Source organism: Pinus tabuliformis, chromosome 5_2 (genome assembly GCF_031772625.1).
Source record: "Pinus tabuliformis cultivar Carrire ecotype Pingquan chromosome 5_2, CPIR1, whole genome shotgun sequence".
Classification (NCBI taxonomy): Eukaryota; Viridiplantae; Streptophyta; class Pinopsida; order Pinales; family Pinaceae; genus Pinus; species Pinus tabuliformis.
Genome location: NC_142306.1, coordinates 741,541,422 through 741,557,868, shown reverse-complemented (window position 1 = coordinate 741,557,868; position 16,447 = coordinate 741,541,422).

Here is a 16,447-nt window from a genome sequence, read left to right as displayed (position 1 = left end):
ACAATTGTTTGTTATTCATATCAACTTCACAAGTCAAATTTGTAGAAGTTTCCAAAACAAGGGAAATTAATGCAACTTTAAAACCTCTTTCCTAAAGGTTTCCTAAATATTAACCCTTGAATTTTCGGCCTTATGGATGTTATGAAATGTGATAAAATAATAGAAACAATGTATAATATTTTACATCTTAACAAACCCAATCAATAAGGTAGTGCAAGAGAAAATATACTAATTGCATGCTCATAAGTTATCCTCCAATGTAATCTTATCATGCATAAATTAGATATGAAATCGCTTTATGGAAATTGTCGTTATAGAAGTAAATTTTCCTTATATTATTCAAGATTAATGTTAAAACCCTAAACAATTTCAACCTTAACTTATGTGAAATTAGGAACATATACATGTGCATGAAGAAATAGGTAGCAAAAAATCAAATCTATAATAAGGCAATTTTGGATAGATGAAAACATCATATATATAGAGATATAATGATGAATCTCATGTACATATCAAAGCATCGTCCCAAGACTCGTACAATACTATAACTCACCAAAATACTATTTAAGTAAAACCAAGAAAACCATTCGCTAACATTGGGGAACTACAACAAGAAAACATCATATCGCAGGTCCTCCAGGGCAAGACATATCTTCTCCACTTCCCCATAAATGCAATCTAGAGTTTAATCACAAAACCACAATGAAAATGTCTTGAAGGGATAAAAGCCTAAATCCAATATTCAAGACACTTTATAAGCTCCAATGAAACCTAATGACACCAAGAAAATAAAGAGAAAATACAAAGATGATCAAAGAGGGAGGGGAGAGAGAGATAAGCGAGCTCTTCCCCTCACATCTCTATCGCAAGGTGATGATGAATAAGATTAGGAAATGATCCTCTTCTTCCTTTATATATATGAGAGGTAAGTGAGGCATGTTACCCACCATTTTTTGGGTGCCAAATGTTTCTTGAGTAGCAATAACTAACAATGTTACTAAGTTGTAACTTTAAAGCATTATATAATTTATATTCATAATCTCTTCAACATCCTGAAAAGTCATAACTAAAGTAAATTCACACAAAATTGTGATAAGAGGAAATAAGAAGGTGTTTCAAGTGGAAATACTTGAACCTCAAACTAGTTAGCATGTTGGCTCAATGGTATATATAATAATACCCTCATGCAAACATTCTAAAATAGCATTCTCATAACTAAGTTTATCCTCTTGTTACTCAATCAAAGGGTTCCACTAATGAATGATGGTATACATTTACTAAAATCTCTAAATGTTTTGATGCTAAAAAGATTGGAAAATATGGAATGAAACATCAATTTGTGTATTTTTGTTGTTGAGTTTAGGTGAATTATTTCATTTTTGATATCCTTGTATTATGGAAAATGTAATATATTGAACAAAAGAGCACACAAAATATACATTACTCCAATATTTTAATTGTTGCATCCTTGGAAGCCTCATTCTTTGTTATACCTAATTGTTGGCCTCGTCTTGATTTCGACACATTATACCTTTGTAAAACTCTTTGCACATTCATCCTAATATTTTATATTTTGGAGAACTATGTTGTGCATGCCTCCTACATATAATGAATGGCCTCATTCCACCAAAGCGCTTGATTTTTCCACACAACTTCTAAACAATTTGCTTTGAAAGATTTATTATTAAAGGGAAACAACATATTTAATAAAGTTATTCAAGTCTAGAAAAGGAAACTATGTAAAGGTGTTTACAGATTTGTTGCTCTTAGTACATAGAAGGAAAAATCAATTGAGCCAGAATCCCTTATACCAGGTGAGTTCCACCATGATCTAGTGCTCAAAGAAGAGCATGATAAGATAAGAGGCACAATAATCTTGGTGTTTTTTAATGCTATATTTCTATCATCATTTTCTTAAGGATTTTCGAGCCTCGAAAAATCTATTTCAGATTCTAAGGGAGTGCTCCCATGTTGAATGAGTTGGTATAATTATGATTTAAGATGTACATACACACACACACATATGCAACAATCTTTAAAAAAATTGTTGGATATGGTTAACCTATAATGTGAAATGGGCTTAGGGATTACGTAAATGATGATTGGGATGGCTTATAAGTTCAACATGTAAACCCATATTTAAAGTGTTTTGTTAGATGAATTAAATATGTTATGGGCATAGAAGATTCCATTTAAAACCCAATTTCCATACTTGGAGGTCCATGTTCCATATATGAACAAGGACCTAGGTTGATTTCTTGCAAAAATTTGGAAGATAATTTGAAATGTGAATTGGACATTTGAGGCTAAATGGTCCACTTTGGAGCCCTTTCAGATGAAGCTTTAGATTCTTTGGGAATTTGTTCCTTCTTTTGGGAGTGTAACATTGACAAGATTAAAGAAGTGATTCAACTTTTAAGGGCCTCTATAGGCTATATACTATGTTGAATCCCACCTATACCTCTCATTTGAGAAGATACATCATTATTGAGGGATTTTTGTAACACACCCCCTACTATCCCTAACCCCTACTAAGGGTAGAATGAGGCAATTACTCTGATGACCCAACCTTCAAAGTATGTTTATGGAAATGGGGTCTAAATTTTTCAATCTCTTTCAACTTCCTCAAAACTGAAAACAATGACATCGTTGTGTTTGTCTCATCGAGATCTTTCCAACGATATAAAATTTTCCTCAATCTAACTCCTAGATCAAAAGATATGGCATATCGAAGTCTATCCTATTAGGGATCACCACATCATTTGACCTGCCACATGGCACCCACGTGGCTACCCCAGTCATAACCACATCACTACCACTTGGTAGCACTACCCCATCTGCTAACCCATTATGTTCGGTGTCACATTATAACTTTTTTGTGGTTCACGATACCTAAATATATATGCATATAATGTAGATGAGTTATGTGGTCCCCTCCATGGCCATATCACCCCAAGAATAAAATCCTGACTATTTCCTTTAAAGACCCTTTCAAAATTTCTTGGGAAGGACTTCTAGGATTATTTGGAAGTCCAACTAGTTATACCACCATTGTTATCACCAAAAAATTGATCATCTAGCCTAATTTACTAGATGGATCAAAGTACACCATGTAAAGCCAATTTTACTATAGTAAAATTTCTTTCACCGTGGGAAATTACCTAATAAACCACCTTTATTAAGTAATTTATAGTTAAACCCATGAAGAATAATTAAATAAACCATTATTTATTTGATTTTCTTCTAGGAATAATTAATTTAACCACTGTTTTACTATTATTCCTTGTTAAATTTGACCCAATCATGAAAAATAAATAGATAAATAATTATTTATCTTATTTTTCTCTAAGAATAACTAATTAATCATTAATTAATTACTATTCTTTGTTAAGTTTGACTAAATCCCTTAGGAATAATTAAATAAATCATTATTTGTTTATTATTCCTTAACTAATTCCTTGAGATAATAAATAAATCATTTATTTATTTATTATTTCTAAATAAAAGTTTAAATAACTTTTCCCTCCTAAACAAATATAATAAAATATTCCAAGTGGTAATTCCAAGAATGGGATCAATAATATTTTATTATTGCTCATTATTCGAGGATAACTCAATATTTTGTTATAAATAGGAGGGTTTTCCATTCATTATTCACTTTTGATTATTTTCATTGTTGCACTCACTGTTGTAACTCTGATTATTTTCATTGTCGCACACCATATTTTTGTTGGGTTTATGCATTATAGAGGAGAGAGACTCTACAGAAGCTGAAAGCATTTGAGGATTGCCAAGAACCCATCCCATAAAGGGGGACTGGTAACATATATTTGTTCCCTTCACAAGTGTTATAATAAAATCATTCCTTACAAATGTGGTTTCCATTGGATGTTTTGGGGTTATTACTCTTCATTTTGTTGTTTAACTGTAATTGTAGCATAGATCAGGATTTTGGCAGGTTTTGTTTCTATCAATAGCTGCAGATCTACAATGTTTAACAGTAATTTCTATTGTTGATATCATTTTTCATCCACAATCTTAAGTGGGTTCTTTTTGTACACCATTGAGAAGAAAACACTACTACAAATTGGTGACTCCGTGGGGTTTTATACATCAGATCTAGAAACCTGGGTGGTCTTTGGTTTTTAGCCTAGGGTTTCCTCTTTTTTCTCTTCTATTAATGTTTCCTAGTGTTTAACCCTAGATCTGATAAATTTATGACTTCTGTAAGCTTTCTGGTCATTTCCGTAGGTCACAGGAACCAGTCGCAGCAAAGGCAGCGCTTTTTTTTATGAAATTTGCAGACTGAGAGTCTCAGAACAGAAATCGCAGTTTTCAGCCCAAAAGGCGCAATTTGGCCTCTAGAAAGCAACTTTCTACCCAAAAAGTGCAATTTCATCAAAAAATAGGTCAGAGCCTACGATTTTTGGGTTTTAGGGTTTTTCTCAGATCTATTTTTGGGTTTTGTTGAGTGCTATCTAGTGGGTGTCTAATCTCTGTCTCATCCCGCTTAGGGCTCATCGAAGTCGAATTTAACCTCCCTTAGGGCTTCTAATACACTTCCCCCTTTCTAGGAGGAGTTTAACTCAGTGAAAAGTTTGAGTTTTTGTAGCACTTTCAGCCACATTTTCCAGATCTTTAACCTTTTGTTTCAGATCTGATAAGATAGGTTGCTACCATCCATAGTTTCACATTCAAACTTGTTTGGTCATTCCCTTAGGGGCCCATCGATTGCCTAACTATTTCACCCATCTCCCTATCTTTTTGCAGCGATCTTCCCCTCTGGTTTTTTGTTGTTTCTACACCACTTTCTAGCAGCTTAGAGTCACTTGATCCCAGTCACACCGAAATTCATATCTCTTGACCGTTTTAGTGTATTTTCCATCAGTTTAGCCAAATAGTAGTACAATGTTTGCAAACCCAGTTTGGGTGGGGTTTAGTTAAATGTTTTTTTGCTTATTTTTTGTTATTTATTTAAGTTTATTTAGAACAAGTTTTTTTCTTTTTTACAAACATGATCTAGGCTTAATCAATTAATACACTTGCACACACAAGAACGCCTTAAGCGAAGGGCGGTTGGTTTACACCGCCAAGCCAAGACTTGACATAATAAATTTATCTCACTGCATTAGAGACAAAAGATATATTGTTGATCTCCCTTCACCATTTCCATGTTTTGGGTGTCCTTCCATCATTGCGCCAGCAAGGCGTGAGTCGCGAAGACTATTAGGCCTTTAACCTCAGTTTCCATTTGGGCGTAGTACTCATCCCCATTGGGTTAGAAATCATAGCCCTTCGAGTCACCATTTTGACTCTTCTCTTGATTTCTCATTTGATTTCGAACCTCCTTCACCGCATATTGTCACCATGTCTAGACCCACAATTGGTGCAGGACCCCAATATGGTGGTGGCTACGGTAATATACTAGTGGTCACATCAGGCAGAACAGTCTCAGGAACCGTTTTGACAGCCCCCATGCTCCCTTTTATGGCTGGGCTAAGCCTACCGGATCTTAATTAGTTGATAAACTACCCCATACACCATGATGCTAGTTGGACCTCCATGCCGACTAAGCTTCCCTCAGACATCCCAAAGTTTGAGGGTATTGCTGGAGAGGATCCTACCAACCATGTTAGATCCTTTCACATGTGGTGTTCATCCAACTCCATAACCGATGACTCCATTCGTCTTCAGCTCTTCCAATGCACGCTCACTGGAGATGTTTCAAAATGATATGTAGACCAGCCTGCCGCCTCTCATTCCGTTTTCGCGACACTTGCTAAAGCATTATTGTCCTATTTCCAGTTACCTCTCTGGTATGACACTGGTACTGAGTTTTTGACCACATTTCGTCAATCCTCCATTACTTTCCTTTTTTACCATGTTCAAGAGTGGCGTCGAAGAAGGAGCACATGTCGTGCCCCACCTTTCGAAGACATGTTTATATGGATTGGTTTCTCAAGAGCCTTTTATCCCCCATCGCGAAAGGTGCCGCATCCAATTTGATCCGAATGGAAAATGGCATCAACCCATGGTATTCATCTACCCATGGAATTTACCCATGATATTTTAAGTGGCATCCAACCATGGTATTTATCGACCCATGGTATTGTCAGTGACATCTATCCATGGTATTCATTTACCCATGGTATTGTAACATCCACCCATGGTATTGTAGGTGACATCTATCCATGGTATTCATTCACCCATGATATTTGCCCATGGTATTATGAAATCCACCCATGGTATTCATTCACCCATGGAATTGACCCTTGGTATTGTAACTGAAAAATACTATAAGTAACAAGTCACATTTTGTAAAAGGACAGTTTATCTGCCACAATGTAGCTTTTATAGTTATTCTCTGTTTTAATAAAAATAATTCTTTGTGGTTTGCTTATTGGGCATTCTCCTCTTTTTCTTCTGGCATTTCAATTTTTCATATCTTGGGGCCTCCTCCCAAGATCTGGAACAGTGGTATCAGAGCACGTTATGATTCCCTGGGAATGAGGGTTTAATGCATATTTTCGTTTCAAAATTTTCAGCAATATTCAACAAAATTCAGACATGTTCTATGTCCTCCACAAAGCATTTTCTTGGGCCAAGAGTGAAGAATTTTTCGTTTTTTTCATTTTTTGTAGGAATGGTTTGGGGCGGCAAGTTTGCAGATAAAATATAAAATTTTTGGTGAAAAAATTACAAAAAAAATAACATATTTGGATTCCTTATGAAAAAATACCCAAATTCAAAAAAACAATCAGTCGAATCAGAGTCCGGATGAAAGATATATCACTGATTTAAAATCAGCTATGTTATAGAAATATTTCTGACGGAAATTCGTGGATGGCGGATCTTCTATCTGTTTTTGCTATTCTGGTGCATAATTTCAGAGAAGTGATTTTAGATTTGAGCTCCTCTAAACAAATCACTCAATTTGAAAAAAAATTGGGTCGAATCGGAGTTCGGATGTGGGAGATACCGTTGATTTAAAATCAGCTATTTTTTCAGAATTTTTGTGACGGCGAAAAGTTGTAGTGCGAATCTAAGATTCTAGAGTGTCCAGATAAGGATTTACAACACATGGGAAGATGATAAATGGTTCTTCTGTTTCCAAAAATATGTTATGATAAATATTCTGAGTTATATTGACCGAGTTATGTCCATTTTAATTTTGGAGCAGCACTCAGAGCGGGTTCCCTTTGGAGATGTGTCCTCTCACCCCACTTTAGTAGGTACCTGTTTCACATTCATCAATTTTAGCATAGCAGCATTCATCTTGGTTTCTTTGGAGATGTTCTATTCTTTTAAGCTATTTACCCCGTATTCTACCTTTACTAATTGAGTTAAGGGGTGCCCCTCTGCGGAAGGATACCTCCGAGTAACAGGAAGGCAGGACCTTTCTGTAAAAGAACTGCTACTGATCTGCGATGCAAGGAAGTCCACTTCCTATTTCAAGAGCAACGCCCTGTGTTTTCACGCCGAGAATTTTTCACAAATGAAGAACTGATGAAAAGGCCACAAACACCACCATAATCTGGGTAACGAGGCCCTGTCATGGTCTAATGAGGAGAACACTATTCATATGGTGAGGGTTTGGTGGCCTGAAATTGACTTGGCTTCGCCGACCGAAAGGCCTCATCTCCAAAAGCATCAGGAGGCTCGCGAGGCGTGTCCGGATATCTTTCCTTATCTTTTGGGTGGGTTAGCTTGAAAGGTTAGCGTTAAGCCCAACCAGGAGATTGAATGCTGAGCCACCCATTTGAATATGTTTCAAAAAAAAGTACTATACCCTAAAGGCCACCCTTTAGAATAAGTATCCATGAAGCAACCAACAAGGAAGTCAGATACCAACATAGATCTTGACAACCAAACCAGTAAGCAACCAACAAGGAAGTCAGATACCAACATAGAGCTAGACAAAGACACCAACAAGTATGCACCTTCTACTTCATCAACAACCAACATCACGGTTATGGGTCAACCACAAAAAATCCTTGTCATCGAAGTCCATTTGCTAGGCCGCACACTGTTTGTATCACAGTTGGTCACAAGCATTACAGGGTATCTCTATCCTCAGATTTTCGTTTGTCATGGTTATGGGTCATCCACAAACCCAAACTTCATCAAAGTCCATTTGCTAGGATGCACATTGTCAGTATCACAATTGGTCACAAGCATTATAGGGTATCTCTATCCTCGGATATTCATTCATCATGGTTATGTGTCATCCACAAACCCACACTTCATCGAAGTCCATTTGCTAGACCGCACACTATCAGTATCACAGTTAGTCACAAGAATTATAGGGTATCTCTATCCTCGGATCTTCGTTCATCGTGGTTATGGGTTAACCACATAAAACCGTTCTCTTTAGTGGCTCTTCATATTCAACAAAGGCTTCGCAGGAAGGAACTTCACGCAATGGGGACCATTGCTTCTTAAGGAGGGAGGAATGATCCGAATGGAAAATGGTATCAACCCATTATATTCATCCACCCATGGAATTTACCCATGGTATTGTAAGTGGCATCCACCCATAGTATTTATCGACCCATGGTATTGTAAGTGACATTTACCCATGGTATTCATTCACCCATGGTATTTGCCCATGGTATTGTGACATCCACCCATGGAATTGACCCGTGGTATTGTAACTGAAAAATACTATAAGTAACAAGTTGAATTTTGTAAAGGGATAGTTTGTCTGCCACAATGTAGCTTTTACAGTTATTCACTGTTTTAATTAAAAAAATTCATTGTGGTCTTCTTATTGGGAATTATCCTCTTTTTCTTCTGGCATTTCAATTTTTCAGATCTTGGGGCGTCCCCCCCCAAGATCCATTTGAATCTTTAAGATCTTTGGGGCCTCCCCCCAAGATTCGGATCACCATTTTCCTCAGACCGAGGAAGAAGCTGTCTAGACTGCTTTGAGATATGACCCGATCTATGCTCAATCAGGTTATGTCTATACCGTTATTCCTAACCTCCCTCATCCTGGTAGTGCTAATACATCGGGGGCATCTCACACCATCAACGGTATCATTGGATCCATTTCACACTCTTCGCCATATTCTTAGCAGAGTTATGGCTACCTGCAGGGGGGCACCAATTCCTCCAACATTTATTCCCCTCCTACTAGCAACATGTTTCCAGGGCCCCAACCCATTTACCAAATTGTTGCTCCTCCTTATGCACAGCCTGGCGCTCCATCCCCTTAAGCATTAGTGCCACAACGTCCCATGCATCCTCAACCCCAGTAGCCACCACCCCCTCAGGGTCAAGTGTTTGCACAACAAAGTGATACCAATCCCCAAAATTCGAAGAAAAAGAATAAGGGGAAGGGTAACAAGGGTAACCAAGGTAACCAGCCTAGTGAAGCCCAGGGGAATCAACCTAACACCAACAACCAGCAACGGGGCGGCCAACCCAAGCAAAACAAGGCTATTCGTATGAATAAGCCTTTTGCATGTTGTGGTGTACATGGCCACTATACACAAGAGTGTCCCCTTTTACCCCAGATACACCGACTATAGGAAGCTCAAGCAACTTCTCTAGGTCAACAATTGCCTCCGAATCCTGCGCCACCTCAACCGACCGTGCTCACAAATCCTTTCCCTGGGTAAGGATTTGTTGCTGCTTAACCCCATCCAGGTCAAGCAGCCCAACTCCCCCAACCTTCTGGTCTCGGTGACTACCAGATCCTGATGATGAACTCTGATGAGGTTAACCCCTCCAATATCAACCTACAAACTTGGTCGCGTCAATATGAAAAGCCCTCCACTTCGTCAACTACCAAGTCTAAAACCAAAGTGTCCGCTGAGCCTCTTACGACACCAAGTGGTCCTTTATAGATCCCTCAACCCAAAGTTGAGGCCATTCCCAAGATCCCAAAGGGACCATTACGCCATAATGCAACTTCTAACAGAGCTGCCCATACATACAGTATAGTAGATGACTTGGCACAATCACCTGCTGCCATGTCGACACTGGAAGTCCTCCAGTCGTGCCCTTCCCAAAAGAAGGCTCTACTAACTACCTTGGGTGCAGTGGACCCTTCCAATGATTGCTTGATTGTCTTCCCAGTTGATACATCAAAGCACCCCCCATTACCTTCATCTGTTGCTTTCCAGATACCAGTTAAAGTCTGTAATGCCATCATCTCCAGATGCATTATTGACGAAGGCACATCCACCTCTGTGACGTCTACTATTGTTTGGAAACAACTCAAGTCACCCAGTTTTCCCCCTCCACCATCACCTTGCATGCATAGGATGGACACTGTAGAAACAATTTCTACAAATCATCTAGCTCTGATACCATGTAGAAATTTTGAATAATTTAACACATATTCACAGAGATTATCCTGATCATACAATTATAAGTGGAACATGTATAATACATAATCTCCTCTACGTTGATCATCAATTTATAGAAGCAGAAACATTCACAGGCACACATAGAAGCATCAATCAAACTCATAAACACAGTGTGTATCCCGGGGAAAGCATCTCGCTAAAAACCCCAACTATCTGTATATTATATTGATTGAATCATGTAACATTACAAAGTACAATGCTTATCACAAGAAATCCAGTACCAGCTCCACCTGTTACACACAATACAGCTAAGATCTGATCTCCAAATCTATTCCACTGCTTTCCTGCCTCCACTGCTCAATACCTGCTCAAGAACTGATGAGAATGGCTTCCCAAACTTGTATTTCACCTCAAAATAATCACTCACACTTTGTTGGACGTGAGAAAAGGCTACAATACTGGGAAAATACATGAGCAAACTCATTGGAATACTCAATCCCTTGATTGTGCAAGATCTGGTGCACAACTATAGTCACAACTGATAGCAATCTGATTCTCTACCACCTGTCCCTGTTGAACTGAACATGCACTGACATGCAACTGAGTTAACTGATGTATTCATTAGTTGCATCATGAGTTAATAATTAGTTTAACAACTCATCATTAGTCTATCTACAGTTAGACTAACTACAACTAGTTTAACCAAGTCAAACTGAACACAACTCCATCAACTCCACAATCAACTCCACCAAACTCAACTGATTGAGTTCTAACTGAAGTCATGCATGCAACAACTCAACTGACTCATAAGAAAAGCGTATTTCCTTCTGACAGCTGCATGTGCCACCTCTGTAGCTCAAACTGAAGTGATCTAAGAGAATAAGATCAAGTTTATAGTCCAAATATTATTATGAGACAATAATATTTGACTTTTCTATTTTTGACAGCCAGTCTAAAAATAGACTTTGATCACTCACACTATGATCACTCACACTTTCATAAAAAATAGAAGTCCATCTATTTTTCCCAACTTGACCAATCATCCATAAACAACAACCTACAATCCATAGACATGATCCATATGTCTAAAAATAGACATAGTCTAAAAATAGACTTGCGCCAAAAATAGCCTGCGGGCCCACTTAGTGAAGGCGACTCTTTTCACTAAGCTCCATCATCTTGTTGCACTCTAAACAAGCATTTCTTGTTGCACACTTTTCAACACTCCCTCTCAACAAGAAAGGCTTCCTCTCAAACCCGATCCTGTAACTCTGGAATGTTCTCCATGCAACACATCTGGCCGGTCCACTTGCTCTGTCATCAAAGTCTCTGACTGCTATTGTCTCTGTCGACTGAAACTCTGCATCTCTGTGCTCTTCAGTATCTGACTGCTCTAGCCTCTGTCACTTTGATCTCTGACTGCATCCGTGCTGCTGCTGGTTCTATCTCCCAGCATTGCATCCACACTGCACCTCCCAACTGACCTCCTTGTTGGGATAGAAACACCCTCTGATGCTGAAGATATACCTGCTGCTGACAAGTGCTCCCTCTCTAACATCTGCGCTACTGCAACATCTCCATGCATCTCACACCATTTCACACCTCTCTGTGCCACCTAGCACTGTGCAAAACACTTGTGCCTCTCGCATTGCTACAACCTGCTAGCTATGCGCTGTCCTGGGATTCCCTGCACTGTCGCTCTCTCTGCCGCTCCATCTGAATCTATCTCTACCCAATCAGTCAGTTCCTGCTACTACACATTGGGGCTCCCGTAGCAAGGTCTCATCCAAGAGGTTGGGTACCTCAAGGATCCTGCCCCTCCTCCTTGGGACAATCAATCCACATCACCCCACCTCCTACCTGGAGGTATGGCTGCATGCGATCCCTCAACCCACCTAGCTCGAAGTTTCCCGCTACTGGAGGTCTCTAGATGAGTAGATGTCTCTACTCATCTCCTCTCAGCTTCCCTTGTTGTGGCTGCTCCACAACCTCTTGAAGCTGCTGCACCAATCGTGGCTCCTCCACAATCGTCTAAGACTTCTTCTAGCTCTGCATGTTGAGAGGTAATATACGCTCCCTCTCAACCACCAAGTCTCCATCAGTTGCCTCGCTGCTCAAGGCTTTTGCATGCATCTTGAACCTCAAGAGCATACAGGTTCTTGACCCGTGAACCAATCTGCTTCACCTGTCTAGTGATGATGTGTCTAAGGAAAACCTTTCCCTTACTAAAGACCACATCATAGCCTCTATCTTCCAACATCGCGATCGACACCAAGTTTCTCTTCAGTCCTGGTACATACTTGACATCGGTCAAGGTAAGGCGAGCTCCATGCTCCCTCTGAAAAAGAACCGTGCCTACACCTGAGACACTATACTTCTTATCATTACCCATCCCTATGAGTATCTGGAGATCTTTCTCCTCCAAATTACTGAACAAACTTTTGTCACCGGTCATGTGGAAAGAAGCTCCACTGTCAAGAAACCAACCACTTCCCACCATGGATGAAACCATGCATGCGAAGAGTGTGAAGTCCAACTCAAACTGTGAAGCAAGTGAGGCTGCCTCACCTTCAGATCCTTCCCCGGATCCCTTCTTGGACTTCTTCTTTGGGCAATTAGTAGCATAATGACCCAACTCATGACAACGAAAGCATCTCACCTTCACCTTGTCAACCTTCTTCCCATCATTGGAAGAACTGGATTCGGAAAGAGAAACCTTCCCCTTCCCCTTCTTCGCCTTACTCGCTAAGGCACAGTTCTCCTCATCCTGCATGGATGAAGAACCATCTCTGGTGCTCCGTCTAATCTCCTCTTGCATCAAATCCGACCATAGTCGTTCCCAATTTGGTAGTTTCTCCCTTCCATTCACCGAGTCCTGGTAGCTATGCCAACTCTTAGGAAGGTCAAGGAGTGCTAGACTCACCATCCTCATCCGACAGTCACCCCCACACTTCCCAGCTCATCCCGGCATTGGGTGAACTTCGTGAAATACTGGGGCATACTGTCTTCATTCTCAAACTTAATGTTTCTGAGTTTTATCTCTTGCTTTGGAATTAAATTCGAATTCCACCAGCACAAAAACTCAACCGCTTCCGATCTAGAATTCGTGAGAACTAAGTATTTCTTGTACAGAGATCGACTGTACGGGCATTCACCGTATATCTCACCTTCCAAAAGAAGGATGAATCCAGAGGCTACCTGGCCCAATTAAAGACTCTGCCTGAAGAAATAAAATGTAAACACTTCCTGAATAATAGATATGATGATCAATACAACACTGATATCATGTAGAACTTCTTCTACAAATCAGCTCGCTCTGATACCATGTAGAAACAATTTCTACAAATCATCTAGCTCTGATACCATGTAGAAATTTTGAATAATTTAACACATATTCATAGATATTATCCTGATCATACAATTATAAGCGGAACATGTATAATACATAATCTCCTCTACGTTGATCATCAATTTACAGAAGAAGAAACATTCACAGGCACACATAGAAGCATCAATCAAACTCATAAACACAGTATGTATCCTGGGAAAGCATCTCGCTAAAAACCCCAACTATCTGTATATTATATTGATTGAATCATGTAACATTACAAAGTACAATGCTTATCACAAGAAATCCAGTACCAGCTCCACCTGTTACACACAATACAGCTAAGATCTGATCTCCAAATCTATTCCACTGCTTGCTTGCCTCCACTGCTCAATACCTGCTCAAGAACTGATGAGAATGGCTTCCCAAACTTGTATTTCACCTCAAAATAATCACTCAAACTTTGTTGGACGTGAGAAAAGGCTACAATACTGGGCAAATACATGAGAAAACTCATTGGCATACTCAATCCCTTGATTGTGCAAGATCTGGTGCATAACTATAGTCACAACTAATAGCAATCTGATTCTCTACCACCTGTCCCTGTTGAACTGAACATGCACTGACATGCAACTGAGTTAACTGATGTATTCATTAGTTGCATCATGAGTTAATAATTAGTTTAACAACTCATCATTAGTCTATCTGCAGTTAGACTAACTACAACTAGTTTAACCAAGTCAAACTGAACACAACTCCATCAACTCCACAATCAACTCCACCAAACTCAACTGATTGAGTTCTAACTGAAGTCATGCATGAAACAACTCAACTGACTCATAAGAAAAGTGTATTTCCTTCTGACAGTTGCATGTGCCACCTCTGTAGCTCAAACTGAAGTGCTCCAAGAGAATAAGATCAAGTTTATAGTCCAAATATTATTATGGGACAATAATATTTGACTTTTCTATTTTTGACAGCCAGTCTAAAAATAGACTTTGATCACTCACACTGTGATCACTCACACTTTCATCAAAAATAGAAGTCCATCTATTTTTCCCAACTTGACCAATCATCCATAAACAGAAACCTGCAATCCATAGACATGATCCATATGTCTAAAAATAGACATAGTCTAAAAATAGACATAGTCTAAAAATAGACTTGCGACAAAAATAGCCTGCGGGCCCACTTAGTGAAGGCGAATCTTTTCACTAAGCTCCATCATCTTGTTGCACTCTCAACAAGCATTTCTTGTTGCACACTTTTCAACAGACACTCCTCCCAGCCCCTTGGCATGTACCACAACTGTCTAGTGACCCTTGTGGCTAAGACCGTCCATGTCGATATCGAAGTCATAGATGCTCCTTTGGATTATAATTGATCTGGATTTAAACAGGAACACAATAAAATACAGAGATAACCATAAAGACAAATATGCAGCGGAAATAATACTTCATTTCATTACTGTAAAATACTGAAATATGCTTACAAATAGAAATGGAAATAACCCAGCTAGGGCGATGGTAGCTTATCTCTGAGAAGAGATGTGTCGGCTACATGCCTCTGAACTGTTCTCCAAAAACTGTGTTACAATGAGGCTCGAGGGCCTATTTATTGTTGAGAAACAATGGAAAACCCTTCACATTCCAAAACCTAACCCTAGAAGATGAAACGCCAAATTGTGGGCCCCGTTTTTGGGTAAGTTGGTACATCAACTTCCCGGGGTCGCGAATTGGTCGTACTATCTCCGTTTGACGTGCATGATAGCCCGTTGGAAAGATATCTCCGAGGAATACGATGAAAAAGACGATTTTTAGTCAGAAAAATCGCTGGCCTCAAAATGAATCCATAAGTTTAGGACCCGAAAAACTGCTAAAAATAGTAAACCGTGCTATAATTAAGGAAACAGAAAAACTGAAAGAGACAGTTGTGGGGGTCCACATGGGATAGGTGGGTGGCCACCAAAATCCACCTGGATCATTCCTCCCCCCTTAGGAAGCAATGGTCCCCATTGTGTTGAGTTCCTCCCTGAGATGAGGAAGCTTCTGCAGAGGTGGGTCTTTGGTGAGCTGTTCTGCAATCTCTGATGTGTCCAGAAATGGTGGGGAGCATGGTCGGCGACGGTCCACATTGAACACTCGGTGCAAGCGAAGGAATGGAGGAATGTTGTGCTTCAAAGCATTGTTTCCCGTAGCCTTGTTACTGGTGTAAGGACCATGTCGAAGTGGTCTGAGTTTCTGATGGGTTCTGGTAAGGCGCTCCCTCTGCAAATGTAACCAAACTTTGTCGCCCACATGAAACTTGTGTGGTACCCCTCCAGGTAAGGAGAAGTTGTTCCTGTGTTCTGTCACGACTGTATCCCTCTGTTGCTGTTGTTGTGTGGAGGAACCCTTCTGTTATAGACAATTTTGTGCCTTACAGCAACAGGTATGAGTTGTCAATAATCCAAGGGATCCAAAGTTCCCTAAACATGATGTTCCTACCCCTAGAGGAACAAGTTCAGCAAACCAACAGCTCTCAGATCAGTTCTCCACCTGAAAATACTCAAAAACAAGCAATCCTGAAATCAAAGCAGGTGCTCCACTAGGCTTCTGCGCTGAAACACAACTCCTCCATGGTGTACCTGCGTTGCAAAGCAGGTAGAACAAAGGCCACCTGCGTTGAGCGAGTTTGGACATGTGGCACACTGAGTCATTGCTCTGGAATCTTCCAAAAATGACACTTGGATCAGGGATTTCGCCTTGTGATGAGTCAAAGGCTCTGTTTCTCCAAGTGGAAGCAAAGTTCTCCAAGTGGACTC